This window comes from Aethalodelphis obliquidens, unplaced genomic scaffold, assembly GCF_003676395.1.
Source record: "Aethalodelphis obliquidens isolate GAN/ISIS:26980383/991018 unplaced genomic scaffold, ASM367639v1 scaffold5, whole genome shotgun sequence".
NCBI lineage: Eukaryota > Metazoa > Chordata > Mammalia > Artiodactyla > Delphinidae > Aethalodelphis > Aethalodelphis obliquidens.
In genome coordinates this window covers 46,091,224-46,108,774 of record NW_020837949.1, presented here as the reverse complement: position 1 = coordinate 46,108,774, position 17,551 = coordinate 46,091,224, and the positions used below count along the sequence as shown (strand labels likewise).

The window sequence follows — 17,551 nt, the reverse complement described above, 5'->3', positions numbered from 1 at the left end:
TCAAATGAGCTGAAACATAAAGTGCTCAGAATGCTGTCTGGGGCACAGTAAGGACGCATCACCATGAGGGTGAAGAAAGTTACATGATGAAGGCTGTTCCTTTGTCAAGGTCTGATCTGAACAGATGAGACTTCAGAAACTTGGCTTTCTCTTTACAGTATCTAAAGGCTCTCTCACCTTTTGAAGATGTGCTCCATTGTCACCTGATGTCTTTTAAGAGCTGCTTACTATTCCCTTTCTCTAAGACCAAGGGCAACACCTACCTCTGACAGCTGACTCAGGCAGTCTTCAATGCCACTCTTCTGCAGACATACTTCCTAGCAGCACGGGGAGGTACGGGGGTGGCAGGCTGCACATTCATTTGGTTTGGTCCAGAGCACTGGCCTAAACAGTGTGGGTTTTTTTTTTTTTAAGTCAGAATTAGCAGCTAACATTTTTAAATCTAGAGATTTTCCACAGAAATTCAGATGCTTAGCGTCTCTTGAAAACTCAAAAGACCTAGCAACACTGGATCCACATAACAGCAGGATTGGAGCTGAGGGGGGCTCCTGCCACAGTCCTCTCCACTTCCCAACACTGAGGCCACTGGAAGCGCTGCCTATCATCACCCTTGGGCTGTTGCTTTTTTTGTTCTTTCTTTTTTCAGTGTCAGGTCAATTGTGCTCATTTACAATGCCTGGTTGGCCCTGTAGCCCCATGTGTACAGAGGCAAGAGAAGGACATACTTTAGAGACAAACAGACTCTTGTTCATATCCTGACTCCACCCACTAACCATGGGAAACAGACAGGTTATGAACTCTCTCTGAGCCAGAGTTTCCGCATGAAAATGGGACTGATCCTCCATACACAACACAGCACATGTGTTTATCTGAGATCGTATGGAAAGTACCCGGTCCTGTGGCCATATACAGTGGGATGCTCAATAAATGTTCCTTTTCCTCCCTCCTACTACTCACTGGGGATGGGTGTGCCACTTTTGCACCAGTCCCTACTATGCTCCTTCACCATCTCACCAATGGTTTGCCCCTGGCTCACAGACACACTCACGTTCCAATGTGCAACTAAAATGTGCTTAAAGGATCAGACTGGAATGGTGGAGCCTCTAGATTGAACCACCAGTTTACAGAGAATACAAATGACACCATGGGGATGAAATCAGCAGAATCTAGACTATAGGAAACTCTATAGGACAAATCTGACTTCTTCAACAAAAACTGCAAGAAAAAAAAGATGAAGAGACAAAGTTACTTAAGAGATGTATAAACCAACTGCAATGAGTGGAACTTATTTAGATCCTGATTTAAACAAACTACAAAAATTTTATGACAGTTGAGGGGAATTCCCTGGCGGTCCAGTGGTGACGACTCTGCACTTTTGCTGCTAATCCCTGGTCGGGGAACTAGGATCCCGTGAGCCATGCTGCGTGGCCAAAAAAAAAAAAAAAACTATAATATTTGGAGTTTCCTGGTGCCTAGTGGTTAGGATTCCAGGCTTTCACTGCTGTGGCCCAGGTGCAATACCTAGTTGGGGAACTGAGATCCTGAAGGCCACACAGCGCGGCCAAAAAGTAAATTTAAAACAAAAGACAGTTGGGAAAACATAAATGCACTGAATATTTGATGATACTAAGGAATTATTGTTCATTTCTTAGACACAATGATATTCTATTTATGTCCGAAAAAAGGAGCCTATATTTTTAGAAATACATACTGAAATATTTCCATGTGAAATGATATAATGAAAGTAATCCAGGGTGAGGAGAAAGGGTGGGAAATTCAGATGAGACAAGATTCTCTAGGTAATAAAAATAACTGAAGCTGAGTGATGGGTACATAGTGGTTTATCATACTATTCTCTTTACTTAAGAAGTAATGCATATGATAAGATGTTTAAAATTCTTTTAAGGTTAGAAATAGCACTAGACTGATCTAATATAGGAAATGCTTTCTTGGAGTCATAACTTATGAGTAAGTTATTTGGGGGCTCAGATATCTCTTTAAGGAAGGATTACCGGGGGCACGGAGGACGGGGAAGGATTTCAGTTGGCTTGGTATATTAGCGCACTGGGGGAAGAGGCAAGCCCCTGGTTTCCTCTACCTTGCTATATCTCTTTCCCTCAAGTTTTAAAATGCCTGTCTCTGCTCTTTAGACTATCAGCCCCATGAGGGCAAGGACATGTATGTAAATCCTTATTTCCCTGACACGTCGCGCAAAGACTGGCACATAATAAGACCTCAACAAATGTCTGTTGAACAAATGAAGGGGAAGGGGTATCGATATTTCATCTTCAATGAGAGAAAAAGAGCAGGAAAATCTGATTCTGACAAGGTGCTCCCAAGCTGTGGTTCAATACACGGGATTCACATTTGACCACACATCAAAATGATGGTCTGAGGAGCAGATTCCTAGTCATCCCCTCCTTGGAGATTCTGATTCAGTGGGTCTGAGCTGAGTTCCCAGTAAGAATATTTTTAACAAATGCCCAGGTGATTCTGATGCAGTCAGTTCAGACTGATATGGAATATCCAGTTATAGGTTATTAAACCTCTTTGCTTCTCTAAAGTACTATTCATTTTTTTCTGCCCAGCTTTCTTTTTTTTTTTTTCAGTGTGGAAACTTTCAACACACACATACAAGATTACAATAAGCTCCCTTTAGGCAAGGGCCATCAACTTTCTGCCATCTTGCTTCTCAATTTTATTTCTAAGGAAACCATTTAATTTTAATTGAATGTTGCTGAATTCAGCAACAGCATTGGCAGCAATACTCTCTGCCTTCGAGACGAAGGTGGTGAAACCCACCCCTGGGTAACTTGAGAGAAGTATGACAAATAAAGATGTAGGAGGCTACGTTTTCTTGGTCTTTGGCTTTAAAACTGGGAAATCAGACTAATCACACTACATGATAATCAGGAAGATTTGGATTGTTAATTGTTACTTAAATGTTTTGCAGTTTTCACTATTTTAAAGAAATAAAGTCTCACCCAAATCTTTAAAAATACCTTTTTTTTGAAAAAAAAAAAAGCATTCTTCATTTAACATAGATGCAAGGTAAATGATTTGGTAATGACCATGACTCCTCTGCCTTGGATAGAAAGTAAGAATTTAAGCCAGAAAAAAGGAAGAGCTAGACATCATTTCATGTAGCTGAATATTTCTAAATCAGTAGGACCTGCAAAGAAATATCCTTTGGATGCTTTTTTCTTAATGACTGAAATGATCACAAACTGATTTGCTCTTCCACTCCAAAACTACTGCAATTTAGGTGATTAGCTAGAGGAAATGAAAAGAGTATCTATTTCAAATTTGTAAAACCAAAGTTCCAGGTAATTAACAACTACTCAACTTCACCGTAACCCCTGACAATTTAATGGACCACTGCTGGTGCATCACCCTCTCCCAAAATACAGCCACTTAGATGATCCTAAGAATACAGCAACAAAACAAAACAAATGTATGATATTTAATTTGCTATCTGTACATATCATGGAAAGCTGGGAAATCTATCAATACGCAAGAACAAGCTGGTGAAATAAAAAGAGGTCACACAAGTTATATACAGTATCATTCAAATTATGTATATTATATAGAGAGATGATGCAAAAAGATCATAAGGAAATGCAACAAAATTTTTAAGAGTAATTTAAGAAAATGACTCTTAATTGCTGGGTTGCAGAAACACAGGCAATTTCTTAACCTATATATATTCAGGCACTTTCAAACTTCCCACATGAAAATACAGAATCTGTGATGAAAATACTTTAAAAAAAGAAGAAGAGGAAGAGTTGCAATAGAAATAATCTATTTTCTCAATATATTGCCGCTAATAAACATGGCCTTTCAATAAGGCAGAGACTCGGGGATTAAGGAGAACCCCACAGTTCAGTCATGGCAAATGAATTCATTTTATCTTTTGGCCACATCGATTTTGCCTAATTTTCGAGATATGGTGACAATGAGAAATATGAATAAAGCAAAATGTCCAACTTAATGATTCACGTGACAGCTTAATAACTAAGGAAACGTAGACTTTTCTATAGTCAAGTGGAATGTTGTGCTTCAAAATCTACATTGCTTCATAGGATAAATTAGGGGGTAACTGGTCACTTAACAAAAGTATTCTTCAAATCACTCCAGAATTTCTCTATAATGTGAAATATTCTAACATGTTTCCCAACTTTTTAACATCAAAAAATTTTCATAGACACCCCACATAAGAGCGAGTGTAGTTGGTTGGGAAAAATATGTAATGAATATATGTTATGAATTTAGTAACACTTTCAAAGCATTTGTATGTACTAACTGGTAATAGAATCCTTACACATCTGAAAAATAATGCTGTAGATATATATGGCTCATTATTTATTCTGTGTCCATTCAATGCTGGGACACATGTGAATTCAAGGCCCCCCTTCAAAAACTCCACTACACCCAGTGATCTGTTCATCACTCTGGTGCATTTAAAATATGGTACCACGTAAAAGAAAACTCAGGCTGCGTGAGTATCACTTTTGCAGAGCTTCTAGGAATTTTAGAGTGAGGGGAAGAGAAGGGATTAGTTGAATGGCATCCGTTTCTCATAGATACAACAGTTTTTTTAATGTAGGAAGTAGTAGATAAAGAGTACAAGTGGGATTCATTTTTCATTCAAGCTAGCCAAATTAGAAAAATATAGTCAGATCAAGCTCACTCTAAGGAAGATGTTTTCCAATACACGGCAGGTTGAAAGACAGTTTTCCATCTTTTACAGTAATATAAAGAAAGAAAGAAAATGACTTACATCACATTAATAGTATACATTCGACCTGTGCAGTCAGAATAATCTATCCAAGAGGTTACATTATGGCTTTTTAAGAAAGAGTCAGATAGACCCAGATTCCAGGTGTAGCTCCTCCAACTACTAAGTTCTTCATCTATAAAACACGGCCATGATGTCTACTATGTACTGTTATGGGGATTAAATGTGCTAATAGGTGCAGAGTATCTGGAATAGAGAAACATTCAAGAAAGGTTGGTTCTTAAAGATTAGGGTTCTGGGAATGTAATGATTATGGAGATAAAGGAAGAAGAATGTGTTTGAAATAGGCAGGTATGTGGTTAGCTGCCAAAAGCATTCCCTGTGGGAAAGACCTGGGAGCTACTGAACAAGCCACATCTAGGGTTCTTTCATTTCCTTGTGTTCTCATTTCTGACATTGCTGCCATTGTGTCCACTAATTTGGCAAGGTTGCTTTGAATGATGACCTTCCTATTCCCACCATCTGTTTTCCTCTCCCATATAAATAATGGATTGTCTATTCTCATCTTTTCCCAGTAATATGATTTGATACGTACCTGTTAATGCTGTAAACTGGGATTTTAAAAAATCTTCCCAATCACTCTTAAAACAGTGGTTTACACTCTGTCCCTGCAAAAAAATCAGCTAAACATTCATTTCCTACAGAAGAAATTTAAATCTTGCTAGTATGAAACCACAGGGTTTCTTTACATCTAGCAAAACGGACTTAAAAACTACTTTGTAAATGCCCATTAATGCTAGACTCATTTGCTGTGTTTTTACCATTAGGAAATGTATCCCATTTTATTATCAAAAAGGAACCTATATACATATATATGAACATATTAGTGTGTGTATATAAATACATATATATGTGGGTGTGAATATCCCCACTTATGCAAATATTTATAAGTATATACTATAGATAGACAGGAGGGAGGGAAGGAAGGAAGGAAGGGAGGGAGGGAGGAACGGAGGAAGGAAAAACAAGGACCTGGAAGGATTAATATCTAACTGAGAGTTGGAAGTGGGACTAAATGTGGGCTATAGAGATCGAAACTTCACATTTCATCTACTTATGTCATTTAAAATTTCTCTATAACAAGCTCATATTACTTTATTGGATTTTTAATTATTTTTAAAAATCTGATTACTTCAGTGCTCAAGAAAGGACATTTTAAGACATTTCATTTAATTCTTTCAGGTCGCTAGGCACTGCTAAGTGCAATTTTAAAATACACTAAGGTTTCATTTTGAGAGGAGAAAAAGATTCAGAAGAGCCTTTGATCACTACATCATTTTAACTAGGACTTTTAAGAAGTCATATTATCAATATGTAATCTGAGCCCCTAACCATCTATAAGCACCATGTGCAACCTAAGGGAAAATGAAGCTAAAAAGATCTTCTCAAGGTCTTCATCAACTAGAAGAAGAGGCACTCATGTATACAACCAAGCGAGGAGGGCAATAATACAACTTAAAACGATGATCAGAAATGCTTATGGGAGCCTTCAAGAACACCTGGCTCACTTTAGGGTAGTAGATTAAGCACTGGGAAATTTAGGTTAAATATATAACCATTAAGAAGAGAAGGCGAAGGGAACATTAACCATATCAAGCTCCCTCACTCTGCTTCCAGTGAGGCTCAAGCTGGGAGGCCCCCAACTTCCTCCCCTTTCAGTCACCCACCCAGTTCAGTTCATTGCTCTCCCAGACTGGGTGGAGGCCCTGAGGATGCTGGGAGTTTCTGGGGAAGAGAGGACAGGTGGGTGTGATTGACATGTACATCACGTCAGTCATTCTCCACTCACCCCATCGCCTCCCCTCCAGTGTCTATTCAAACTTCTCTCACCTCCCACATCCATTTCTATGAACAGTATCACACACCTCAACCAACCTCCACTTTCTGCTAATGACCTAGACCGATGCAGCCCAATAGAAATATAATGGAAGACAGATGTGAATCACATATGTAATTTTATGTTTTCCAGGACTCACATCTAAAAAAGTAAAGGGAAACTGGTGAAATTACTTTAAATAACATATTTTGTTTAAATCCAATATATCCAAAATATTAATTCAAAATACAGGCAGACCTCATTTAATTGTGCTTTGCTTTATTGCGCTTCACAGATAATTGCATTTTTTACAAATTGAAGATTGGTGGCAACCCTGCGTGAAGCAAGACTATGGGCGCCATTTTCCCAATAGCGTTTGCTCACTTCCTGTCTGTGTCACATTTTGGCAATTCTCACAATATTTCAAGGTTTTTCATTATTGTTATATTTGTCATGGTGATCTGTGATCAGTGTTCTTTGATGTTAGCATAGAGAAAAGAGAACTCACTCTATCGTGTGAAGGCTCACACGATAGTTAGCATTTTTTAGCAATAAAGTATTTTTAAATTAAGGTATATACTTTTTTTTAGACATAATGCTATTACACACTTAACAAACTACACTATAAACCTAAGTTTTATATGCCCTGGGAAACCAAATAATTCATGTGACTTGCTTTATTTTAATATTTTTAATATTTAATATTTTAATAAACCCAACTCGCATTATCTCCAAGGTATGCCTGCATAATCAACGTAAAAGTCATTAATGAACTGTATCTGTTCATTGAAATCCTGCCATTTGCAACAATACGGATGAACCTAGAGGGTATTATGCTTAGTGAAATAAGTTAGACAGACAAAGACAGATACTGTATGTTATCACTTACATGAGAATCTAAAAAATAAAACAAACAAATGAGTATAACAAAACAGAAAGAGACTCACAGATATAGAGAACAAACTAGTGGTTACCAGTGGGGAGAGCGAAGGAAGGAAGAACCAGATAAGGGTACGGGGATTAAGAGGTACAGACTACTATGTATTAAAAAATAACCTACAAGGATATATTGTACAACACAGGGGACATAGCCATTCTTTTATAATAACTTAAAATGGAGTATAATCTATAAAATTTTGAATCACTATGTTGTATACCTGACACTAACATAATACTATAAATCAACTATACTTTAATAAAGATAAATAAATAAAATTATTAGTGAAGTGTTTTAAATTCCTTTTCCTATAAATGTTTGAAATCTGATGTATATTTTACATTCACAACACATCACAATTCAGACCCTCCATGTTTCAAGTGCTCAATAGCATGTGGCCGGTGGCTAGTGGCTACTGAATTAGACAGCACGAACCTGGGCTCTCACTCCAAGGAAAATACCCAAACTTTCAGAACGAATGATTATTGCTGAATAAAAGGATCATGGGTGGCTTTTTAAAAATAATCTTGGCTTATCTGTATTTTTTATTGTTTTCCAACAAACACAGATTGCACGTGTTTACTTTTTTTAAAAACTTGTGATTTTAAATATCTTTGACATACTGGGAGAATTTCAATGAATGAACCTTCACATTCATGCTCAACAATATTTGTGCTCAACAAATTTGTGCTCAACAATTGCACAAACAATAATGCAAGTTATTGTTTTAATGGCACATGTGGCATCAGCATCTGTCTTCATTTCCACATTATCTGTCAATCCATACCTAGTTCCTATCTGCTTCACCATCATCAATTATTCTCTCAGTTCCCTGTAGCGCGCCCACCTTCACCTTCTGCAGATCACTGGGTTGACGGTACAGAATGCTCAGAAGAAATATTTCCCCTGCTCTCACCACCTCTGCACAAATATTTACTAACCCACACACAATCTCTAGTTCTGCTTTAGTAGAACTAGGGACACTGGTATATGACTCAGAGAACTCAAATTCAAATTCTAGAAAAAGACTGTCTTCAGTGCTGTTATTTTAAAATAGGTTTGTTATTTACTATTACTTAAACTTAGATATATCCAAAAGCTATTATATGTCCCACCTTGGTTTCTTTACAAAACCAGACAAGCAATACAAGCAACTAATTTTTTAATCAAAGAATGCACTTCTCACCTCAAAGATTCTGACATATTATAAAATGTAAAAACCATAAAATTATGGTTTGGGTGCTTAAATATAGAAGCAGTCTAGTCCCTGGAAAATGAGGTGGACACAGCTTAAGAAGTTAAATGGGCTTAAGTTAGGAAACTAAGGTGTGAGCACTTACTTTAAATAGTACAGATTTTTAAATCATGTTAAAGTTTGGTTTCATGAAGTGTTTGCCATGCTAATAATGATAGGTTTGCTCTTTTCCCCCAGGCTTTGATAGGCGGCATGTGGAACCCTAAAATGGGGAGTTACGACACCTGGATATTAGTTCTCACTGCCAGCTGCCAACCAGCTATATGACCTTGGGTGCAGTCCATTCACCCCGCTGGATTCAGCCTCCCAGGCTGTAAAGAGGGGTTGACAGCACAGCGCTTTCTCAGGCTGCTTCCAGCTCACCATTCCTGACCTTTGCACTAATCTCCCTCCATCCCATTATCCCTGAAACATTTGCCTCCTCATGCATCTCCTCCTTGCTAAAAGAGAAGATGGCTGGCAGCACAGCAGTGAAATGGGAAAAAAAAAAAGCTGTTAAAAAAAAAAATCCTAAAATGAGTCACCTTTCAAGAATTTACCATCCTCTGGTGCCTGAGTGCTTGCTCGTGATGTTAAATCAGTTCTTCCAATGAAACTTGCTCTAAGAACCTGGTATTTGTTATATGTACTGTTCTTGGATGATGTTTATACCAGACACTCATCTCTTTTAAGAGCCACTTATAGGTACAAAACAGCACAGAAGTTATCAAACAGATATTGGCAGCCAGATACATCAACTTTAGAGAAGCCTGTAGAAAATCAGATCAAAATCACAGAGAGTTTTAATCAGGTCTTTGCACCTGAAGATAATTACAACTCCCCAAACTTCCCACATAACCTCCCCAGAACCTTGCTGCACCCTAAAATCTAGCCTGCTACAAGAATCTCTTCCTATCCCTTAGGGCCGGCTGCAGCGATACCCAGGAGGGTCTTCCCTCCCGTAGATTCCTCCATCAATGCTTCAGTCAGGGGGCAGCTGATGTTAGTTCTGGTCTGTGTTGCTTCCGCCTGGCCTGATTTTTCATGCTGCCATTTTGAATTAACATAGGTTTCCTCTGCAACTGATGCATCTTCTAGTCAGGCTTGGAGCACAGTAGGCACACACGCACACACGCACACACACACATCGGGAAGCTGGACTACAAGCGCAATCCAAGACACCTGCAAGCCAGAATTAAACAGCAAATCCAGAAAGACCGTATTATTTAACAGAACACTACCAAGACAGTTTGGAGCCACAGCAAATGACTGCTTCTGCATTTGAGTTGAATGGACATTTTTAACCCCTAAATCTTAGTTCTCGTCAATTCTCTAAAGTTCAAGTGTCCCTCCTGCTTTGCAGATCACACTCGTCTCAGACCTCACAAGTGATGTAGCCCAATAATCCGCGCCCAGACAGACAAGCGAACCGAGGGCGCAAAGGCAAACTGAAGTGGATAATCATCTCAGAAATACGAGTGCCTTTTACCAATAAGTGCCCCGGCGCCACCGCCTTAACTTGCCCCGACACCCCCCCATCCCCAAGATCCGCCCCGGGTGTGGCTTGAGGAGGAGGGCGGTGTTATGTCAAGTCCTTCGGCCCTCGCAGACAACAGCAAGAGCCGACGCGTTTGCCCTTAGGGGGAGGGTAGTCCTCCGGGCACGACTCGGCAACCGCAACCGCAGAACCGGCGGACGCGGGGGCAGAGCCGGGCCAAGGGCAGCAGGCCCGCCAGGCAGCCATGTTCCCGCGAGCCCGCCCGCGCGGCAGGTGCGACCGGTTAGGTGCCTGGCCCGCTCCGCCACCAGCTGTGTGCCCGTACGAGCCGGGAACCCCCGGAGCGGTCTGGGGGGGAGGGCGGGGGCCGTACTGAGCACACACCCCAGCGGGCCAGCAACTGAGATACCAAGCAATGGAAACACAGGAGAAGCGGCCTGGGGGAGTGAGGAGAGTTCAAAAGAGGTGGTGGGAAGGATGGGGTTGGGGGATGGAGAGCGGGGACAGGTTCCAACCAGGCTGCGGCGCCCGCGCCCTGGGGTGGGGCAGCCCTCTCCTGCGCCCCCGCAGCCTGTAGCCGGAGTCCCCCACCTCAACCCCGGGCTGAGGCCCCCTCTCTCCTGATCCCCTAGAGACCCCAGACAGCCCAAGCCAGCATCCGCGGGATTCCCACCCGCGGGTTTGGAGGGACAGCTGGAGGCGACGAGGCACAGGTGACGGCGATGGCGGATCCGGGTGAAACCCGCCGGGGGAAGCAGCCGCAGATTCCCTGCACTCCCAGGGGTGCCCGTCACAGCTCACCTGAGGGGCTGCGGGCTCCGGGCTCGGCTCTGCGGTGCTGATGCTGAGGCCGGCGAGGGTGCGGGTGGTGCCGCGCCTGAGATCACTGTGGCGACATCGAGGGCTGCAGTTGCAGTGGCGGAGGCGGCCGTCGGGCGCTTCCCCCTCCCCAGACTCCCCGCGCTCTGGCCCGCCGCCCCCAGCTAACAGCTGGCCGGGCTCACGTGACCGCGGGGCCCGCCCCCGCCTCCGCCTCCGCCTCCGCCCCCGCTGCACGCCGGACCCGGGCCGCGCCGCGCCGCTCTGCGCCCGCGCTCTGCCTGGCCCGGCGGGGCGCCTGGGAGCAGAAAAGGCGGCTGAGAAGACGAATCTCCTCGAGGAACGTGGCTCGCTCTTTGCGCGATTTTTATTTCTTGGTCACAGCGGGGTTGCGGCTTTCTGGAGAACTCGGGCTTTAAGGAGCCAGGCCCCGCTTTCTCCGGCGCCTCTCCCGGACTCCGCCGTCTGGGTTGCTACGTGCGGGCCTCTGTGCCTAAGCAAGCTTTCCCCGCGGAGAAACGTGTCCGGTACTTTGTTGACTCACAAGTCCAAGCCAACTCCTTGCCTGGGCTTAAAGGTACGGTTCTGCGCCATGTTGACAAGCCAGACCCTATGCCCGATACTTTTTTTTTTTTTTTTTTTGGTACGCGGGCCTCTCACTGTTGTGGCCTCTCCCGCTGCGGAGCACAGGCTCCGGACGCGCAGGCTCAGCGGCCATGGCTCACGGGCCCAGCCGCTCCGCGGCATGTGGGATCTTCCCGGAGCAGGGCACGAACCCGTGTCCCCTGCATCGGCAGGCGGACTCTCAACCACTGCGCCACCAGGGAAACCCCTATGCCCGATACTTAGACGCTAAAGCTCAAAGAGGTTAAGCAACTCGCCCAAGATCACGCAGCAAGTAGCAAAGCCAAGATTCCAAACCTGGGTTAATAAATCCAGAGACAGGTGACAGGTGTGTTGATGCTGGCGTCAAGGTCATTGGTCAGGACATGACCATCCGTCTGTTACCGGAACACAGACTTTACCTTTTATAAACTAATAAGAAAAGACCATCTCAACGGATATGAAGAGATAGTATAAAGGAAAAAAAAAAATGTAGTACCACTTAGGCACGTGAAAAAATATTCAAGCTCACTTAACTGCAAATCGAATACATATACAAAGTAGCATTTCCACCTGTCAGATTAGCAAAAATCAAAGTTTTATAAAGTCCGTAGAGGACAACTCGGCAATATCTCCCCAAATAACAAATACATATATAGTCTTTGACCTAAAGATTCCATTTCTGGAATTTATCCTACAGATATACCAACACGGGTGTGAAATGATATGCGTACAAGGTTATCCATTGCTACATTATTTGTGCTTGCAAAGATTAGAAGCGTATGCTCATCAATAGAGAACTGTTCAAATAAATTACAGCACATCAGCACAATGGTATGCTATCCAGCTGTTGAAAAAATGAGGAAGATCTATTTCTATGTACTGATATGAAAGATTTCCAACCTATGCTAAGGGTGGGGGAAGCCATGTGAGAAACACTGTGTAAATGTGTTATCATTTGTGGGGGAAAAAATATGCCTGTACTCATTTGCAAATGCGTGGACTATCTTTGGAAGGATACCTAAGAAACTGTAATAGTAGATGCCACCAGGGAGGAGAAGTGGGTGACTGAATGCAGGGCAAGGAAGGAGACTTTTTTTACATCTTTGAATGTTATGCCTGTGCTTGTGGTTTGCCAGGAGTGAATGGATAGTGGGAGAGGGCTGGGGGAATCAGTGCAGTTACTGCAGGATAGAGCAGTAGTGGTCTTAGACTCTTGGAGCACAAAGGGACCTGACTGTGCATTTAAGGCCAACCAAGGAAACTGTCCTTTTACTTTTAGCCTTTATCTTTATATTCGATTGTCTTTGTTTGGATAGAATATAATTGGATCTTGCTTTTCATTCAGTCAGACACTCTGTGCCTTTTAATTGGAGTTCTTAGATCAGTGGCTCTTAAACGGGAGCAGTTTTGCCCCCAGGGGACATTTGGCAATGTCTGGAGACATTTTTATTGTCACAGTGGCAGAGGTGAGGGAGGCCTCTACTGGCATCTAGCACATAGAGGCCAGGGATGCTGTTATACATCCTACAGTGCAAAGTACAAGTCCCCACAACTAAGAATTATCTGTTCCTAAATATCAGTAGCATTGGGGTTGAGAAACTCTGGTGTAGACCTTTTATATTTAATGTAATTATCAATATGATGGGTTTTAAATGTAACATCTTGCTACTTCTATTTGTTCTGTTCTTGTTTTGTTTTTGTGTGTTTTTTTGCTCTTGCCTTTTGTTGAAGAATTGAGTATTTTTCATATTCCATCTTATACCCATTATTGGTTTATTAGCCATACTTCTTGTTTTATTTATTGATTACCTTAGGATTTACAATATGCATCTTAAACTTATCACTGTCTACCTTCAAATAATATAATTTCAGATATAATGCAAAACACTTTCAGCAGGATACTTCTATCCCCCACCCCATCTTTATTGATATTGCTGTCATTTGTTGTAGGTGCAGGTTAGATGATAATGAGCTCTTTCAAGTTTTGTCTGAAAAAGTCATTACTTCACTTTCATTTTTGAAACATTTTTATTGGATACATAATTTTTGGTTGAGAGCTTCATTTCTTTCAGCACTTTAAAAGTACCATTCTATTGTCATAAGACATTGTCACAAGACTTGCAAAGTTTCTGAAGAAGAGTCTGTGTTTGATTATTTCTTCCCCTGTACGTAATGTGTCCTTTTTTCTCCTATGGCTGCTTTTAAGTGTTTTCTCCATAACACAGATTTTGAGCAAAATGATTATAATGCACTTTGTTCTGTTTTGGGTTTTTTTTCCTATTTCTATCCCATTGGGGCTAACTAAGCTTCTTGGATCTGTACGTTTATAGCTTTCATCAAATTAGGAAAAATTTTGGCCATTACATCTTTAAATTACCCATTGTACCCCATCCCTCCCAAGTTCAGAGACTCCAGTTATACATATATTACACCACTTGATATTGTCCCACAGATCACTGAGAATCTATTCTTTCCCTCCCCACCCACCACTCTTTTTTCTCTCTTCATTTTGAATTTCTCTTGATATTTCTTAAAGTCTTCTTATCTTTTCTTCTACAGTCTCTAATCTAATCTACTAATGGTTAATACTGTCAATTAAAGTTTTTTTTCTCTCTTTTTTTTGCCCCCCCCCCATCTCCTCTCCCAGCATTTTTAATGTGGCAGCATTGTGTTTGTTTTTATTTTTTTCAAAGGGGGTTTTGCAGTTCTCCTGGCCCGAGGACTCTCTCAGTCCCTCTCCATCCTTACAGTGGATGCCTCAGGTCCACAGACCTCACCTGGCCCGGTCGAGATCTGGACCTGACCATCTCCCACAGCTTCAGGAAAGTCCAGATGGAGTGAAGCAAAGCTGCATGGTAAAAGGAATTAACTGCCACTGCCTGTTGATGAAAGTTTTATATCAGATATTTTATTCTTTATCTCTTTAAGTTCTATTTGGTTCTTTTATACCATCCATTTCTCATATACATTTTCCTTTAAATCTCAGATCATATTTATATTTTAATAGCTGTTTTAAAGTCTTTGTATGCTACTTCTATCATTTCTATTTTTAATCTTTTATTGGTTGTTTTATCTCCTGCTTCTTTGTCTCTCTCATAATTTTTCATTGGATATCAGACTTAGTGAATTTTATGTTGTTGAGTAATGGATTTTTAAAAATATTTCTTTTAAAGAAAGGTTGTAAACTTTGTTCTTAAGAATCGGCTTCACCCATTTGAGACTTGTTTATAAACTGTTTACGACAGCTCTAGGGTAACTTTAACTCTACGACTACTTTAGCTCTTTACTAAGATATGACTCACATATGGGTTCTAATGAATGTTCCATGTAATCAGTAAGGTGATTCTGGCTAGTAGGAACTTGGACAATTCCCAGTTTTGTGTAAGCTCTGGGAATTTTTTTGTGTACAGCTCCCCAGTAGTTGTTCTTTCCTCAGGAGTTATTCTTTGCCCAACATTATGGTGATTCACCATATGCATGCAGCAATTGGTATTCACCCAATGACTCAAGGAAACCTTTATGCAAATTTCTGAAGGTTTTTTCTGCTTAGTTTTCTCTTATCCAGAGCTCTGCCCCACAAATTCTAGCTACTTTGACCTCCCTGAACTCTGATCTCTGTTTCCTCAACCCCACAAGAGAACTGGGCTCTGTTTTGTTTCCCTCCTTTTTACCATGTATAGTTCAGGAATTGCCTCCAAGCAGAAAACTGGGATAATTGTAGCTCTTATCTCATTTGTTTCCTTTCTCTTGAGAATCACAGTCCTGCTCTGCCAGTTGCTCATTGGTTGTCCAATGTCTGACAAAATTTGTTTCATCTATTTTGCCCAGTTTTCTAGTTGTTCCCAATAGGAGAGCAAGTCCTATAGCAATTCTTCCTTCATGGGCAGATGTGGAAGGCAAGGAACACTAATCTTAATGCCCCTAAGGAACCAAATGTCCTGGTACAACTAGAGTCATTATTTTAAGAACTGAAAATGCATAGTTTACTTATAGAACTTCTTCAACATACTGATATAACAAGAAACATTCATTGGACACCTGTATCAGGAATTGCACTATTGCTACAAAGGTGAAAAAGGCATATCAGTCCTACCTCTCAAGAAGTCAGGGGCAAGCAGGGAAATTAATTAAGTATAGAAGTAATATATGCATATATTGTATGTTGCTGTCAGGGTAACATAAGAGTTATGCATAGATAAATACATTAATCTAGCATGTTGGGAAATATAAACAAGTTTAAAAGATGATCATAAACGAGGGTTACCCAAACCTAGACCACTTAAAAAAATACATTGATGATGATTTTGCCTTTTCTTCTAACCAGTGTTATTTATTGTCTAAAGAACCCAATGCAGTGATTTTGAGGAGCCGAAGTACGTGTGTAATTGAGAAATGCCTTTAACACATTGCATATAGAGATATTTTCCACTTAGTACTTCTTTTAGTGTGTAATTATAGCAGGAGGAAAAGGATCTGTCATTGGGCAACTCTCATGGGGATGAATGACAGACAATATTATGTGAATGAGACACTTACGTATGGGCAAGAAAGCCTCTGTAATTGCCTTGTATGTAATCTTATGAGAACCAAAGAAGGGAGCTGACAGGAAACCATGGGAAAATGAGAAGGAAAAGCACTAGTCAAGATTAGTCAGCCATCTGCCTTAATCCTATGACAACCATGTTTAAGAGGTTAGTTTTCTGAATTTGGTTACCATGGTAACAAACCTTTAAAATGCCCTTAAAACAATTTACAGAATTATTGTGCATGTTGAGTATAGGCAACACTGAGAGACTGTAAGTATTCAGATCTATTTAAAAATTATTTTTAAAATTTAAATGATCAATCAAGTCCTTTAGGTATGTACTTTAGACAACCATAAACTGTATTTTAGCAAAAAGGTGTGAAATCCTACTCATATAATTAGGTGATGGGTTTATCAGTTCAGTTATTCAAATGTGTCGTTTCAATGAGTGGCTCCTATTTAATTTTAAATAACAGTTCATGAATATTCTGGACCTGGTTTCAGAAACAAATTATCATATATGCTTTACATTCATTGCTGCACCTCTAGGAATCATTCATGCGTTTAGCCAACTGTACAGATAATTTAAAGGACAATTGCTAAAACTTCATCTTGTGATCATCAAAGGGCAGACTAGAAGATTCTCTGATCAGACTTAGCAGTTTCAACCCAATCCTTTCTTGCTGATATGTTTTCCTAGTTTACATGTGTAGAAAAGGTTCACCTTATGCTATGTACGGTTTTAAAATAGGGCTTGCTTTTAATATTCTAGTGACACCTGAGGCCACCTTTTAATAGATGAAAGCTTATTTTGAATTGTAAATGTTGAGCTTTTTATGTTGACAATTTTAACACCACTGCTCACTTGAGATAATATATGACTTTATCAGAAGTTACTATTAGTCGTTTTCCAATTCTTCAGAAAAAACAAGGTCTGGTCTAAATTGCTGTAGGAATTTTAGGTTCAGTTAAAGGAAGACTTCCTTCATGCTATAAGTGATTATAAAATGATTTCACCTATTGAGAGAATGTGTGAAGTTTCTGACTCTAGAGAAAGAGTATTTTGTTTTGGGTGCTCTTCTGTGTTCTATAAAAGACCAAAAAACTGGCATTATTTTGTTTCTTGTTGGATTAATTTCAGAGAATTGAGAATAATCTAGACATAGAGAGATATTTTAGTTTTTAAATTCTTGATTATTCTTTACCCTCCTTTCCACCGACTTTCTACCTTAATCATAAACCAAGTCCTAGGTTTTTACTATTCTTAATAAATCTCTTATACCATTGGTTCTAGCTCTTACATTTGCAAAGGATTTGA

At 40.5% G+C, this 17,551-nt stretch overlaps 2 protein-coding genes across 4 annotated transcripts in view; one reads left to right on the top strand and one right to left on the bottom strand.

The window, feature by feature from the left end:
* SCRN1 (secernin 1) overlaps positions 1–11,257 on the bottom strand; it is a 61,794-nt gene extending 50,537 nt beyond the window's left edge. For 2 of the 3 annotated variants that reach the window (XM_027102297.1, XM_027102296.1), the window contains exon 1: positions 11,085–11,190. The gene's annotated coding sequence lies outside the window, so the exon portion shown is untranslated. Of the gene's footprint in view, positions 1–11,084 lie in introns of all 3 variants that reach the window. The other variant, XM_027102298.1, reaches the window with a different exon arrangement.
* Positions 11,258–11,371: 114 nt separating this feature from the next.
* The window catches only part of PLEKHA8 (pleckstrin homology domain containing A8), a 102,499-nt gene continuing 96,319 nt past the window's right edge, over positions 11,372–17,551 (top strand). The window contains exons 1-2 of the mRNA XM_027102286.1: positions 11,372–11,679; positions 14,402–14,563. The gene's annotated coding sequence lies outside the window, so the exon portion shown is untranslated. The remainder of the gene's footprint in view (positions 11,680–14,401; positions 14,564–17,551) is intronic.